At 35.7% G+C, this 16,826-nt stretch overlaps 1 protein-coding gene and 1 long non-coding RNA gene across 3 annotated transcripts in view; one reads left to right on the top strand and one right to left on the bottom strand.

Annotated features, from left to right (window-relative positions):
- The window catches only part of LOC141505998 (uncharacterized), a 285,180-nt gene that overhangs the window by 11,811 nt on the left and 256,543 nt on the right, over positions 1–16,826 (bottom strand). The window lies entirely within an intron of this gene.
- Positions 1–16,826, top strand: part of JAKMIP2 (janus kinase and microtubule interacting protein 2) — a 207,270-nt gene that overhangs the window by 501 nt on the left and 189,943 nt on the right.

The raw sequence follows: 16,826 nt of genomic DNA, 5'->3' as shown, positions 1-16,826 counted from the left end.
GAGAGAGAGAGAGAGAGAGAGAGAGAGAGAGAGAGAGAGAGAGAGAGAGAGAAGGGAGGGAGAAGGAAGAGGGGGAGGGGAGGAAGGTGGGGGGGAGGAAGGTGGAGCGGAGAGAGGAAGAGAAGAAGGAAGAGAGGGAGATCATAGAGTGGTTGGGGGGAGAGAAATAGGGAGACAGAGACAGACATACAGAGAGATTGAGACAGTGACCCAAGGAGACAGACAGAGAAAGAGGTAGGTAGGATAAGGAAAGGAAACAAGGAGGATGAAGGGAGGAGGAGGTACCTTCTTGGTTCAAAAATGTGTGCCAATTTTATCTTAGCAAGTCTAAGAATATAGTTTAGTGGATCTGGTTCCTTTAGACCAGCATTTGCTCTAGAAGTGGGTTGTGTGGGGTTAAGAAAATGAACATAAAGAATCGTGTTCTCATCTTTATGGCTGAGCCTTCTCAAAATAACATTGAGTATCTTGAGAGAAGCCCCAAGGCAATTGGTGGTGGTGGTAGTGGTGGTGGTGGGTGCCTTATTGTTTGTATTTGCTAGGAATATCTAACCTCCAGATAACTGAATTATATCTCTTCATCTAAATGGCTCCCCCCCCCCATAGTGGTTAGGGAAAGGGTTGGCTTGTTTGGCCAAGATCTCCATTCTTTCCTGCAGTGTACACATTGTGTGCATGGCAATGAGAATTTATGCATAAGAACATATTTCTAGATATGTATTTGCATGTATGCAATGTGTCGATCAGGGGTACTGTGGGACTCTAGCTTCTCCCCATGTAAAATATACAAATGTATTCATTACCCAGCATTTATTCTGCATTTCTTTCCACCAAGTACTACATAATCATTTTTATTGGTAATAAATATAAACCCATGCTGGGGGTTGGGGATTAATTGTTTTGGGGTTTTAAACATCAGCCTCTCTTTTAGTACATCCTGTATGATTTATTCTTATTATTGCTCCCCTGTTTCATTGTGACCAATTAGGACAGATGTCTATCATTTTATCTATATCTTGGGGACTAAATTCTACTTCACAGCATGTATCTTTTCATGTTTTGGTGGGGGGAAGGGATGATTAGAGCTTGAGTGAGGAATTCTGGAGCACTGGATTCACAGGGATGGGCAGCTTGTGTGGTGTTTTCACATTAAGCTTTTCTCCAAAATGAATGGATTGGTCAAAGCACTTAGCCTAAAATCCTGTACTGGGTTTTTCCTTGTATGCCAGGCTGTGCCCCCTCTGGGCAGCACCACTGTACTGTATGGTGTAATGAATTTACTTTGTCCAATCCCACCATGCCCTGTTCATTCCTTCAGTTTCCAGGCACCATTTTACAACCAGTTAAGATTAGGTACTGTCTGTGTGTATGTTTGTGTGTGTGTGTGTGTGTGTGTGTGTGTGTGTGTGTGTGTGTGTGTTTGTGTGTAGTCCTCCCTGGAGCTGTGTTTTTTGTTACATCCAGGTGTCCACAATAACCTATCCATTTCCTAATTAGCTTATTTATACAAAGAAACTAAGCAGGAGATTGAAGGAAGACTTGCCAACAAATGTGAAGAAGCATGACTGAAATGGCAAGCTATTGTAGTTTTTAAATGCATGCTGGGCTCTGCCTGGCCTTTTATTACTATCAAGAGCTTAAGGTAGCTCAAGAGACTAAAGAAAACAGGGATGGGTACAACATAGGCCTACATTATTTCCCAGAATAGTGGAACTCACTGAATTAAAGCCAGAAAGTCCTTTTAGGTAGCTTCGTGTGTTAAATGTAATCCTCATTTTAAGGGCTTTATTTTTTCAACTGACTCCCTACTATCTGTGTGGCAGATACAGCCAACAATTCTAGATGCTCTAAAAACAATGTTTCTCTTTGTCATTAAAAAAAAACCAAAACCACAAATATTGTTTTCTACGTCACAGTCTTTATTTAAATAATCATATTCTTCTTGGATTGTATCCATTTGTTATTTTCTCAGATATTCATTGTCTTGGTTGCAACTAATTATAGAAAAACATAATTGGAGACTTAAGGGCAAGAATTGATTATCTTGCATATATACACACACATACACATATATAGAGGCATATGAATGTAACTTCATATCTTCTATTTTGTAAGTTTATTACTCTATAAATTAATGTATGGCTAATGTTGTCTAGTTAAAAAAAAAAGCTAAACTTGGAATGGGGGGACCAGGGTTTTAATTCTGCCTCACTGTAAGAATAATAATATTTATTTCTTGATTCCACTCTCTGTACTCCATTCACTGCACCACCCAAATGGACCTCTATAAAATTAAACTTAAACTATACAATCTCTCCAGTCTCTTTTAATTTAAAATTCCATAATCCTTAGCTATGGGAAACTGGGTAAATCATATTTCCCTGATTTTCAGTTTTTTCATCTTTAAAAGTGGGACTAACAAGAATTGTATTACCTGCCCCATAGAATTGCTATGAGTAAGAGTATTACAAATGGAAGTTAATTCAAAGTATTACAAATGGAAGTTAATATTATGATTCCCTGGGCTATGTACATAGTGGGCAAGCCAAATCAAAATTTCTAATCTGGGTGTAAATCCTTTAGTTAGACCTGGAGTCAGGAAGACTTGAGTTTAAATCCGGTCCCAGCCTCTTACAAGCTGTGTGACCCTGGACAAATCACTTACTGTTTGTCTCAGTTTCTTCATCTGTAAAATGAACAGAAGTAAATGACAAACCACTATAGGATATTTGCCAAGAAAACTCCAAATGGGATCATGAAGAGTTGGATGCTACTGAAAAACAACTGAAAAAAATTTTCACTGTCAAAAGATGTAATATCTGAGACAAAGAGTTAACTAAATATTTGGTATGATCATGTACATGATTTCAAAGTGAGTATAGGATAGGAAAGAGTCTGTATGTTTGTCAGAAAGAAACACAATAGTTCCTTGTCTTTTATTTCCTATGCATTGAATTTTCTTGGGGCATTTAGCTGAAAAGAGACATTCTATAATTTGAGAAAAGACAGGTCACCAAATACCTGCAGGCTGATGTAAGGGTATATATTGCTTCCTCTGGTCAAACCCTGAACAGAGGCCTGAATCTAATTTTCACTTCTGTAACCAAGTAAGGTTGTTGAGAATTTCAAGAGACTTCTGAGGGGAAGAATAGGACTGATCAATGGGTAGGAAATCCAGAATTCTAAGGGAAAGTGAAAAGATTATTTATATCAAGAAGAGGAACTTCGAACTTATAATTAAAGTAAATTTAAAGATCTTCTAAAGATATTCTTGTTCAGGTAGAGGTTGAATTTAACAATCAAATAATTAAATGGATAAATAAATATTTATTAAGCATTATGTGGCATGCACATGTTAGGCACTAGAGATACAAATAGAAAAATGAGCCAATTCCTGAACAGAAGGTGCTCAAACTCTGGTTAGGGGAGAAAACCATGAAAGTCAGCTTCAAGTTAGGTAGAAAGGTTTGGAAGTCCTGAGTTGATGGTGGGGTGCATGGTAAGTGGAAAGATAATGGTAGGAACTTTGCTATCAGAAAATTAAGGTTTAAATATTGGTTCTCGAACTTACTACCTGACAGGCAGCAAGGTGACATCGTAGCTAAGAGTTCGAGATTGGCAGTTAGAAGCCCTGAGTTCAAATGTCACTTCAGAAATCATCAAACATCAAGGATGTCATGGAAATTATAAGAGTGTTTCCTTCATGATATTTAAGATAGTAATAGCACTTTTTCTATCTACCTCACAAGATGGTTGTGAGGAAAACACTTTATAAAATTTAACATGCTTACTTGCTTTCTCACTTTTTGTCTGTCTCTGTTTTTGTTTCTGTCTCTCTTTCCCTCTCTGTCTCTCAGTCTCTTCCTCTCTTTTTCTCCATGTCTCTGACTCTGTGTCTCTGTCTTCAATTCTCTGGGCCTTTTTCTTTCTGTGTCCCTATCTGTGTCTGTGTTTGGACTATGTGTCTCTCTCCTTCTCTGTCTCTTTTTTCTTGTTTCCCCAACATAGGTAATATCTCAAAAGTCTTGGTGCAATTTTAAATTTTAATAGCTTTTAATACAAACATATATTGTGTGTGTGTGTGTATCTAGATATACATTTGCAAGTATACACATATGATGTTATTTTTACCTGTTCTATCTTGGAAAAGTCTCAAATGATGATCCTCACTTTCCTCAGCTATAAATGAGATTAGACTAGACAGTCTATAAGGTTCCATTCAGTTTTGATCCTCTATGATCAGTTAGTTATCTCTGAGTTTTCTCCTGCCTGCGGAATTTTAGACAAGTAATGTGATCTCCTTGAACTCAGTCTTCTCAGATATTAAATGAAATTGTTGAACCGGATAATCTCTAATGTATCCTTGTGGTTCTGAATCTATGATTATGTGATTCTTCCATCTCAGATTCCATGATCTTCCAAGAGAAAAGTGAATAAGAATATCATAGGAAGAATGAAGGCAAGAGAGAAGGCAGAATTTTTTTAAATTTATTTTTTCTTTTATTTTTCCAATTACATGTTATAAAAGTTTGTTAAGATTCATCCACTTGCATATTTATAAGTTACACATTTTTCTACCACTCTCCTTCCCACCCCCTCCCCTTAGCATCAGTCTAATAAAAGTTGTAAATGTTCATTTGCATTTAACATGTTTGCATATTAGTAATTTTGTGTAAAAGGAATTAGAACTAAGGGAAAAGAATGCCATGGAATAGGAAGGAAAAACATAAGAGAAATTTTTTTTAAAAAGTGAACATAATATCAATTCAGATTTTGTGAGTTGTTTTGTTTTGTTTTCTTCTGGATGAGGATTGTGTTGTCCATAACAGGTCTCTCAGGGTTGTCCTAGATCTCTGATCTGCTGAGAGGAGCTGCATCCATCATAGTTGGTCAACTCTTAATGTTGTTGATAATGTGTGCAATGTTCTCTTGGTTCTGCTCCCTTCGCTTAGCATCAGTTCCTGCAATTATTTCCATGCTTCTCTAGAGTCTATCATTCATAGTTTCTTATAGAACAATAGTACTCTATAACATTTATATAACACAACATGTCCAATATTCCCCAGTTGATGGGCATCCTCTCAATTTCCAATTCTTTGCCAGAAAGAACTGCTATAAATATTTTTGAAACATGTGGGACTTTACCCATTTTTTTTATTATTTTATTTTTGGACATAGGCCTAGTATTGGTATTGCAAGGTCAAAGGGCAGCAGTTTTATTGCTCTTTGACCATAGTTTCATATTGCTCTCCAGAATGGTATAATTAGTTCACAGCTACTCTAACAATGTATTAATGTCCCATTTTCCCCACAACCTCTCCAACATTGATCATTTTCCCTTTTAGTCATCTTAGTCAGTCTGATAGGTGTGAGGTAATACCCTCATAGTTGTTTTAATTTGCATTTCTCTAATTACTAATGAATTAGAGCATTTTTTCATGTGATTACATATAGCTTTAATTTCTTTGTTTGAAAATTGCCTGTTCATATCCTTTGATCATTTTTCAGTTGAGGAATGACTTACAACCTTTTAAGTTTGATTCAGTTCTCTATATTTTAGAAATGAGACCTTTATCAGAATCCCTAACCTTGAAAATTGCTTTCTAGCTTTCTCTTTTCCTTCTATCTTGGCAGCATTAGTTTTATTAGTGCAAAAACTTTTCAATTAAATATAGTCAAAATAATCCATTTTGGTCATAAATGTTTCTCCTTTCCATAGATCAAACAGATTGATTCTTTATCTGTTGTTAATTGGTCTATGGTATTGAAGGCAGAATTTTCTGATTTTATCTATATTTGATGAAGAGACAGATCAGGTTACCTAAGAAGGCCCTAGACTCTTTTTTTGACACTTCAAAAACAGGATTTTGACCCACCCTTCCCTCTCTACAAATATTGTTCATTAATTTTGGCATGTTTGTAATCTTTGAAGGGAGAAGGATGCACTGGATGACCCTTCAGGAACTCAGAACCTTTTGAGACAGAGACTAGCCTATTTAAAATTCAGCCCTTTGAAAGAAATGCAGGGCAATTTAATATTGGGACTTTTTTAGATAGATCACAAGGTGATTTAACACTGCAATGGAATCAGGTCACTGAATCTGGAACTCTGTAAAGAGCAGGTTTATAGTCATTTCTCTGGAATACCTTTAACAAGGTGCCTATAGTTAGAGAACTGAACTATTTGATCTCCTGAAGTCCCTTCTATTATTGCAATATTTTAAAGGTAGGTAACCATAAGCAGAGCATTATATAAAAATGTGTTTTCCTCCTTTATGGTTATCTGGAGAAATTGAAATAAGTTGTTAAAAATCTAAAAGTAGATTCTGAATTCTAACACAATATTAATTTGTCTGATTCTGTAAAATGTATTTTGGGAAGGATATTGATAATCTGTGACTCATTCAAAGGAGGGTGACCAGGTAAGAAGAAGGTATATTAAACTAAGGATTAGTTGCAAGGAACTGGAGATGAGACCTGGACAAGAAAAAACTAAATGAGGGGTCATTATATCTTTCTTCAAGAGTCTGTAATGCTGTCATGGGGAAGAAATAATAAGATTATAGAAGCACTGATTTAGCGCTGGAAAGGTTCTCAAAAGTCATCTATTTCAACCCCCTTGTTTTACAGTGGAAACTCAGTCCCAAAGAGGTTTAATGCTTCATTTAAGCTCACAAGGGTGAAGCTGTTCTGTTTGACCCAGAGGACAGAACTGAGCAATGGGTAGAAGTTTACAGAAAAAGTCAATTCTATCCTGAGGTAAAGGGGAAAAAATTAACTAAACTTCCTAATAATTAATTAAGAGATACATGAACTTATTTTTAAAAAATGAACATTTTTATGTAATTGGTATACTTTGTGATCCTATTGAAATAAAATTTTACTTTATGCATAAAGAAACATTATTTTGAGAGAGTTTGATAGACTTTACCTGTGATATAAAGTACTCATGATACAAACAGTACTGAGCAGCCCTAAGCCTGAAATTGGCTACCAGAAAAGGTGGTCAGTTCCCTATCATTGTAGTTCAATTAAATAACCACTTGCTGTGGGTGTTTTAGAGGGATCCTCATCCAAGCTCATGCTGAACTCAAACAATCCTTGGTTCTTCCAGCTGCAAGATTATTTGAGTCTACAAATGGCATCTATTGCAGAAAAGACAGTTTCCACGAAGGCTACATTCAAATTCTTGTCTTGCCTGCAATTTACCAACCCAGCTATTTTTCACTAATTACTCTCAGTTCCAAATTACTTTCTTAGAAATGTCAGGCTCATCAGAAAAGTTAAAAATTAAATATTTTGACTGAAGTAAAAACTTCATCAGCTTTGGGATGAATTGGGTAAAAATAGACTTTGTGCTGCATCTTCTACCTGGCATGACCTGCTGTTCTCCCTCCTGTCAAGAAAGTCAGAATATTATAAGGACAATTTATGCTGTGTTTTATTTGTCTCTCTTTACTGGGTTCACCAGAAGAGATAAAGGTCAGAAGCAAATGTGTTTACTCTATTTCTCAGGGACTTTGAAAAAAGGATTGTGCTATCTGTTTTTATTTCCTAAACCCAAGGAACATACCTCATTGTCTCACTGGGATTAGGAGTCTTCATTGAGAACAGAAAGAATCAGTCTTTCTGTACCAAGATTAATATGAAGGAGCAAGGTTATGATTGCAGGTTAATCAGGAAGGTCAGTTATTTTTCACCTTGTTGGCCTGACTTGGAAAGTATAAGAATGATAGACAGTATCTCTGAATTGGAAGGAACCTCAGAGGGCATGTAGTTTTGCCCCTACCTGAACAGACAACCCCTCAATAGTTTTCTCAAACCCATGCAACCTTTGCCTTATGACCTCTCCACCAATTTCCATCCACATCTTCCTGAGGGGTCTCATTCTGCTTTCAGACAACTGTAGTCATACTCCATTTGCTTTGTGGCAATTTCCCCATATTATTTCTAGTTCTGACCAATCAAAAGAAATCTTATTTCTCTTTCATATGACTATCCATTAAAAGCTTGGAAAATGTTCCCTATTCCAAGATAAATTTTCTGTTTTGGGGGGTTCAGCTTTTCTAGTTCTTTCAGACAGACCATCTCCAGTCCTCTAATCAATGCTTGATGTTTAACTTTTTCTTAAAAAGTTTTGAAAATATTGCCCTTGCCCTCAAGATGTTTACAATTCAATTGTGATGGAAGCGATAGAACAAGACATGAGACAGGTATATATCAAATACACCAATCATTTGCTCCAGTTTCATACTTGAATTGAAACTTTACATATATATGTGTATATATATATATTTATTAATACACAGAAATAAAGTTGGATATGTAGTTGGATATACTGCAGGCCCAATAAGGTTCCTAAATATGATTACTGCACACAGGAAAAATCTGACAGCATAATTAGTCTGTAATTTATGTGTTCATCTGATCATGCAACACTAAGACACTAATAAAATTGTACTGAATGAATAACCACTTTTTTATCAAACAAAATTAAATTTGAATTGTTGAATACATTTTATCAATCCTAATGCAATTAATATTTACATCTGCAGGCTTCATCTTTTCCTTTTAAAATTCCTATTAATCTACAGGTAGGACCTCCTTGATTTATAGCAGCTGGGACTCAATTTTTTTTTAACCAGTGGAAACACCAGCTCCAGCTCCTATTACCCTGACCTACCTCTGCATGTCACAGTGGGGATTCAATTAATCTCTGTGTTTGAGTGCCTATAATGAATGAATATTCATACCCAAATCAATGAGATGGTAGTTTGATTCTCAAGATTTTCTAGGGCTATACACCTGCAATCACAGATGAATAGAAAGTCCTTCCTTAATCAAAACTGTTTTTCTTTTTTATGATGCTAATATTATGACACAGAGCCAGAAATTAGGAATCAAAGTCAATAGATTCAACTCCAAGTATTGCCACTTGTATGTGACCCTGGCAGGGTGATTTGCACCTCAGTAGTTTCCCCATATGGAAAAATAAGAGGATTGGGCTCAATCATCTTTTATTGGCATAAGAGATTGAACATTAGGAAGTACCTTAGAGAATATCTAGTCAAATTCTCTCATTTTATAGATGAGTAAACTGAAGCCCAAGTGAGGTTCTAAGGTTCACACAGATACCAGAAGTAGTATTTGAATTTTGACTCTAAACTCATAACCCAAGGAGTAGATGGGGAAGCTGAGGCACGAAAAGCCCTTGTAGCCCAAGGCTACACAGTTAATCTATATGGAAGATGGGACTCCTGTCTAGGTCTTTTGTCTTTCTAAGTTCAGCCAAGTGCAGCCATTGTGCCATACTGCTTGTCTAATACTAATTCTCTAGATGCTCACAAACCTTCAGTTTTCCCAAATAGGAAATGGGGATAAATGGGGTAATTTTAATGTGGGGGGAGGGAAGATGGGGGCAGGAAAGGGGAGGAGGGAAGTGGGGGGAAAATATTCTCATGCCCCTATAGCCTTGCTAAGTCAGCCATTAAGTTTCAAGTTTGACAGTTTATTTCATTTTTTTTGAGGGGAAAGATGGTCATTGATATTTATTTTATATCACCGTCATTCCTAACCATGTCACTTCCTTCTCCTCTTCCACCTCATTGAGTATTTTATTATAACAAAGGAAAACAGTTAAGCAAAATTTAATATAATAGTATAATCACCATTCCACCTACATCTATCATAAAGAGGGTAGTATGTTTCTCCATTGCCTATCCAGTCCAAGGTTAGTCATTAAAATACTATCATTAAACCATCAACTTAATGTATTATCCTTTTGCAGTTTAATTATTAGATTTGTGCATAATATTTCAAAACTGATATTTTCATAGATTTTCAGAATGATGAAACAGTTTTCAGACCTGGCCAAAACTACCTTGACTCCATCTAAAATTTCATTAATTCATTAATTTCATAATGAATTTTAATAAGTTACAGGAAAACTCTTTGACAATTCAACTTGTTACTCATGACAATCTCAGTAGATCCAGAAATAACAGGAAGATTAGGTTTTTAAAATTTTTCCATTCTTCTCAGCTTCTCAAATAATAGAAACTTAAAAATATCAGTCTCATAAATCACATTTCTATACAGCTTTAAGAATTACAAAATATTTCTCTTCCCAATAACCCTATTGAAGAGGTAGTATAAGAATTTTTGGTTCTGTTTTATAAATGAAGAAATTGAGAGAGAAAAGGGGGTTCATAGAATTGAGAGCTGTAAGGGACCTTCATTGGCTTTATTTTACAAATCAGGAAACAGAAGTCCAGAAAGATGAAGGGATTTGGTCCAAATTATACAAACAGACTAAGGATTTGAACCCAGGTCTCCTGACTCCAAGGCCAATCCTTTTCCCACTATATCATGGTGGCATTAGGCAGGCTCAAAGAACCATGACAAATAGAATCAAAGGAATAGTTCAACCATATCTAATTCAGATGCCATTGTATTTTCATGGCTTGTGACTACCAGAGAAACTGTCATTTCCCCCCCACTGAGTCTCAGTTTCCTTATCTACAAAATCACTGATGTGGATTAAATAATCTTTAAGACCTTTTCTAGTTTGTGTTGTATTTAAAAAAAAAGATTCCTTTGAACTCTAGCAGAGTATACCTTTTCTTTGAAAGTTTCTTCCATTTCTGATGTTCTGTCTTTTATATATAAGTTGTCTCAAAAGTCTTTGTGTGACTTTTTTAAACCATTAAAACTTAAAATTCCATTAAGACTTTTGGGACACCCTCTATTCTAAGCTCTCCTCCAACACCAAATTCTAGGTTCCTATGATTCTTTTAACATCCACTTCATCAGATGTAGTAGTAGTAGTAATAGTAGCAGTAGTAGTAGTAGTAGTAGTAGTAGTAGTAGTAGTAGTAGAAGTAGTAGTAGTAGTCAACAAACAATCAGCTCTTTCCATGTTATTTCTGGAACAGAACCAAAGAGTGGATAGAATACATCAGCCCTGTCATATGGCTGGAGTCAAAGAGCCATGCTTTCTAAGGAACTACTTTCACTTACAGTGAATGTAAGGGAGGGAGAAGGTGATTCCTGCCCACCAACCCTAGAACCCAACAGTTTAATTGATGTCCCGGGATTCATAAAGGTAGTCTGAAACAAAGGGTATTTGTACCAACGTCTAAGAAATGGCCTTTTCTCCTTGGTCACCCAGATTTCTGTGTGTACTTAGCTTCGTTAGGCTAATGATAATGATTTTGGTTTGTATACTTGAATCAAATTCCCATTACTGACAGATTGCTTAATACATACAGATCAAACTTTAAGCTTCAACCTCCTTTGCTGTAAAATGGGAATAGCAGGAAAGAACATGCTTTGTAACCTACAAAATAACAGCTTCATTATAGAATGTTTTTCAGCTCACAGATGATTTTCCTCATGATAAACTTGTGCAGTAGGTAAGAAAAATTACACCATGCCTCAAAAGTCTTAGTGCAATCCAAACCTATGTATAGATAGATAGATATAGATTTCAGAAAGGAGAAAAACTAGGCCAAGGTCATGCAACTAGTAAATAATAGAATTGGGATTCAGATCTTCCAACTTTAAGTCCTAGCTTTTTGCCACACAACCCATAAAGAGTTCAGGTTTCCACAGACATTTTTCCTGTCTAACCAAGGAGAAAACAAAACCCAAATTGTGTATGTTTTTTGGTATTTTTGTCACTGTTTTCATTAATCTTTTGTTTAGGTCATTTATTCTGACATTTACTTCCACATGACAAAATCTCACTTGGAAAAGAAAAGCAAAACAAATTAAAGTAATCTTCCTGATGCCATTTCTGGTTTTCTATTGTCTATTGAATATGTAAATGGCTTAACCTAGGATTAGAGGCCCTCTATGATTTCATTTATCCAATTTGTCTATCACTTCTCATATAGTTTCTATATTCTAGTCATTTTGTACTATTTACTCTCTCCCTGTATCCTTCCCATCTTATACATTTATTCATGCCCTACCCCAAGGTCTTTTCTGGAGACCCTATTCTTATCTGTTGATATACTATTCATTCTTCAAGGTCCAGGTCAAATCTATTTCCTCCACAAAAACCTCTTCTTACCTTATCCTTCCCAAACCTCAAGTGTGAAACCATATTGTCATCTCTCACAATACAGCATCATCATTTTATTGTTAAGTGGCCCAGTAGATAGAATACTAGATTTGGAGTCAGAAAGACTAGAGGTCAAATCTGGTTTCACTTACTAGCTATGGGACTTTGGGGAAAGCATTTCACCTCTGTCTGCTTCAGTTTCCTAAACTTTAAAGTTTAGAGACACCAATATCTCAAAATTCTTTTGAAGCTCACATAAGATAATATTTGTAAAGCAATTAGAACATACAGTACCTATACACAGTAGACATTTAATCAATGCTTATTTCCTCTTTTCCCTTATTTCCTCTTCTAGCCATCCTCTACTCAGCTGCCAAATTGATATCCTTAAAACTCAGGTCCAGTCATGTCACACACACACACACACACACACACACACACTCATACCACCCCTACACAACAAAGAAATTTTAGTACTTCTTTAGTCTCTAGAATAAAAGATAGCCTCCTCTGTTTGGTATTTAAAAACCTTTTATAAGTGAACTCTAGACCAGTTACACATTGTTCTCCCTCATGTATTCTTAGATCCAGTCAAACAATCTGGGTTCTTCTTGCACATGGTTTCTCCTTCCTCCTTACCTTTGACCCAGCTGTGTCCCATCCCTGGACACTTACTTTCATCTCTGGGAATTACAGAATTTTGGACCCAGAGGATCATCAAAAAACATCTAGACCAACTTACACATGAATAGAAAAGACAAGTGGTCATTTTGTCCCTAAACAAAAGTCTGTAGTGATAGGCAATTCATCTGAATGTCCATCACTGTGCTATTTTCACTAGGTATATGTTGTTAGGAAGTGTTTTCTTACACTGAAACTTGGAAACATCTATCCATTGCCTTGAGTTTTGGCAAGAAGAACAAGACTAAATCCTTTTCTAGACTTTAAATGCTTGAGGAGATCTAGCAGATTTTCCTTAAGTTTTCTTTTCTCTAGGATAATGTCCCTATATCCTTCGATTAGCCATCTCTTGGTTTGAGCTACAGGTTTTCAGATCTTTTATCTCTACATGTATCTGTGTCTTTGTTTTTGTCTCTGTCTTTCTCTGTCTGTTTCTTTCTTTGTCTGTCTGTCTCTTTATCTGTCTCTGCCTGTCTGTCTATCTGGCTCTCTCTCTCTCTCTCTCTCTCTCTCTCTCTCTCTCTCTCTCTCTCATTCCCCCTTTCTATTTGGGAGGAAAGGAAATTGGGGTTGGGATAGTCTAGATCTATAATCTCATCTTCATAAGAAATTTCCAATGTGTAAGTCCCTACAATCAAAAGAGATGAGCAAATTGTCACTTATATTTGAAAGTTGTTTTTGAATGCATCAAGAAGTTCTGTGACTCACCCATGGCCACATAGTTTGGATGTATCAGATTCTTTCTAACTCCAGGGACAACCCTCTACCCATGATACTTCTATCATAATAATTATTATGATACTTCTATCCATGATAATTGTCTTTCCAAAAAATGGCACCAAGAATTGAACATAATCTTGCAGATGACAATTGAACATGAGAGAAAACAGAAAGACAATCCCATGCTTCTATGAATATAGCCTAAGGATTGGGTGGGCAGCTAGGTGATACAATGGATAGTGTACTGAGCCTGGAAGTCAGGAAGATTTATCTTCCTGAGTTCATATCCAGCTTCACTTACATATTAACTGTGTGACCCTAGGTTTCACTTAACCCTATTTGCTTCAGTTTTCTCATTTTTGCTAGGAAAACTTCAAATAGAATTATGAAGAGTTCGCCATGACTGAAAAATTACTTTACACCAAAAGGGCTTGATTAACTTTTCTTTGGGGGAAAAAGGGGGAAATCATACTATCAACTCAGTTTGGATTTATAATCCACCAGAACCTTCAGATCACATTAAAAGAAACTGTTTTCTAAATATACCTCTCCCATAGTAACCTTTTTTGGCTGCCTAAGGTCCTTGCATAATTCATTTCTTAATACTCTACTTTGCTATGCTTGTTCAGACTTGAAAAGAAGGGCTACCTTCAATTATCAATTATCTCTGTGACAAGATTTGATTCATAGAATTCCAGAATTAGAAGGGACCTTAGAACATAGAATATACAGTAGAAATATAGAGTTCAAATCTTTGAACACAGAATATTAAGTCAGAAAACATTAAACATGAAAGGGACCTGAGAAATCTTCAGTTCCAAGTCCTATACTTTACAGATAGATAAACTAGGAATCAGAGTTGTCAAATGACACACTAAATTAGTACCCAGGTCAGTAGACCAATTGTATTGCCTCTGCTTTGTGCTACTGGCTGTACACTAACCTGAAATTGAATTTCATAACTTGTTTGTTTTTTTGGTCTTTTTAGAGGCAGAGTTATTTAACAGCTAGTAGGTGTCTGAGATCAGATCTAAACTCAGGTTCTCTTGACTCCAGGGCTAGTGCTCTATCCACTGTGTCACTTTCCTGACCTGTGTAGTTTGCTTGTTTGTTTTTTGTGTTGCATTATTTGTGTGACTGTTTTTTAAAATAAAGAAACAAACAGAAATGAAACATTAAGTTTCCTATTCTTTTTTTAAAATCATTTAGTCTCAGAAAATTGAAAAGGTAAAAATTCTCCAATTTTTCCCTTTCTGTTGACTTTCTCTATTGCCTACAAACATGTCTATCCTTCCCTCATCCTTAAAACCCCTCACTTAAGGGGTTGCTAGGTGATGCAGTGGATAGAACACTGGCTCTAGGATCAGGAGAATATGAGTTCAAATCTGCTTACTGTGTGACCCTGGGAAAATCACAGTAACAACTCCAACTGCCTAAAAAAATCACACACACACAAACAAAAACCTTTCACATAATCAATAATATTATTATATATGGGATGAGGAAAATATATTGTAAATATATTGTAAATCTTAATATACTATAAAAAAGGAATTGTTTTTACTATATTATAGCTGGTGGACTCACCTTGACCCATATAGAGGAGATCCACAATCTCCTCTATGTTGTGGAAGGAAGAGAGGGAAGAGAGCAGGGAGCCCTTCTTTGAATAGTAATATTCTAGTATTGACAGAAATATATTTTCTCATCAGGAGCAATGAAATTCAGTAATTATTTATAAAGCACCTACTACATAAAAACCTCTGTGTTAGGAAATGGGGGAAAAAAGACAAGGTAGATGCAGCATGTCCTTAAGGAAAAAGTGATACCTTTGCTGAATCTTAAGAGAAGTTAAGGATTTAGAAAGTCTGAGGTACAGAGGAAGAACATTTCAATCAATGCAGATGGGATCTAACAATGAGATCAACAATGGAAAGTTTATCTGAAAAATCTCTCAAAGATTTATAAGGAAGACCAAATTTAGAATGAGGGGACCCGAATCCCAGCTCTGTGTCTTATTACACTCCTGCATAGTTCTGGACCTACCCTGTTTTCTCATTAGACATTTTCTAAGATTTTGTCCCTCTAGTGTAGATCCTATGATTCAGTGATCCTTGAGTGACTGATGGATGCATTATTGGAAAGAGCAAGGAATTTGAATCAGCAAGACCTTGGTTTGAATTTCAATTTTGTTACTTTTCTCTGTGCTTCTGAACTTCCTCACTTATTTGGACTTAATCTCTAAGATTAGAGGAAATTCAGAACTAGAGTCCAAATGTATAAAGAAAATAAAATAATAAATCTTTAGATATTATGGACAAAGGTTTATATTTTTTCCTTTTATAGGTGATAAAATAATGAAATTAAAATAATGAATCTTCATCTGTAAATCTAAGGATACTAATAACTTTAGATATAATGGATGAAAATTCATTAATATATTTTCTTTACCTTTTACAAGTGATGAAGCTGAAAACAAGGAAGGTTAATTCCATTGGCTGAGGTTTTACAATATTAAAGTTGTTTTGGTGATAGGAAGATCACTATCTAGGAAATTTAATAGGATTTTTGAATAAAAGTTGGGAGAGATTTTGGAGTTTTGTTTTGCTTTGTTTTGACCTAACTCATTTATTTTATGATAAGAAAACAGTGATAAAACCCTTTGACCAAAGGTCATACTCTACACACCTGTGATTTGAACCAAGTCCCTCAATCTTTCAGTCCAGTACTCTTTTCACTGCATCACCCACTTTTGGTGATGTCTGGATAGCTTTAAAATTTATTTAAAGATCTAAAAAGCATTTAATAATATTATCTTGCTCTCAAATATTGATCTCTTTCTAGACACAACCATAGGAAAACAAAATCCATCATTGTAATTCACTCTGTCCTATCACTTAGTCTAGATAATGCTATACTACTGTATGTTCACCATCAGTGCTCTTAGTGATTGTCTAAGTAATGTGTGTGACTAGCCCTTGGTAAATGGCTGATGAGGAAAACTGTAAAATTTTTTTTTTCTTTTCAAAAGACAGCTTCTCAGTGGACAAATGAGTTGATATGGAACCCTGCCCAGACATAATGCTGACTCATCATCTCTAGTTTTTAAGAGAAATGAAAACTTCAGCAAGTAACATTTTCTTCTTAGCATTAAATTGAAACTTTTTTTTAATTCCAGTAATCAATGAGATCCATGTCTGGTGACCTCCACTAATACTTCTTTGCATTATGGAGATAACCATGGGTTCTCTAAGACAATGGAAATAGGACAAAACTTTTGACAAGGCATGCCATGTTTAATCTGACAGAAGTTTGAGGTAAGCCTATATTTAATCTAGGGCAGCTAGGTGATGCAGTA

This window comes from Macrotis lagotis, chromosome 1 (assembly GCF_037893015.1).
Source record: "Macrotis lagotis isolate mMagLag1 chromosome 1, bilby.v1.9.chrom.fasta, whole genome shotgun sequence".
Classification (NCBI taxonomy): Eukaryota; Metazoa; Chordata; class Mammalia; order Peramelemorphia; family Peramelidae; genus Macrotis; species Macrotis lagotis.
The sequence above is the reverse complement of the archived record's forward strand: the minus strand, read 5'-3'. Positions and strand labels throughout refer to the sequence as shown.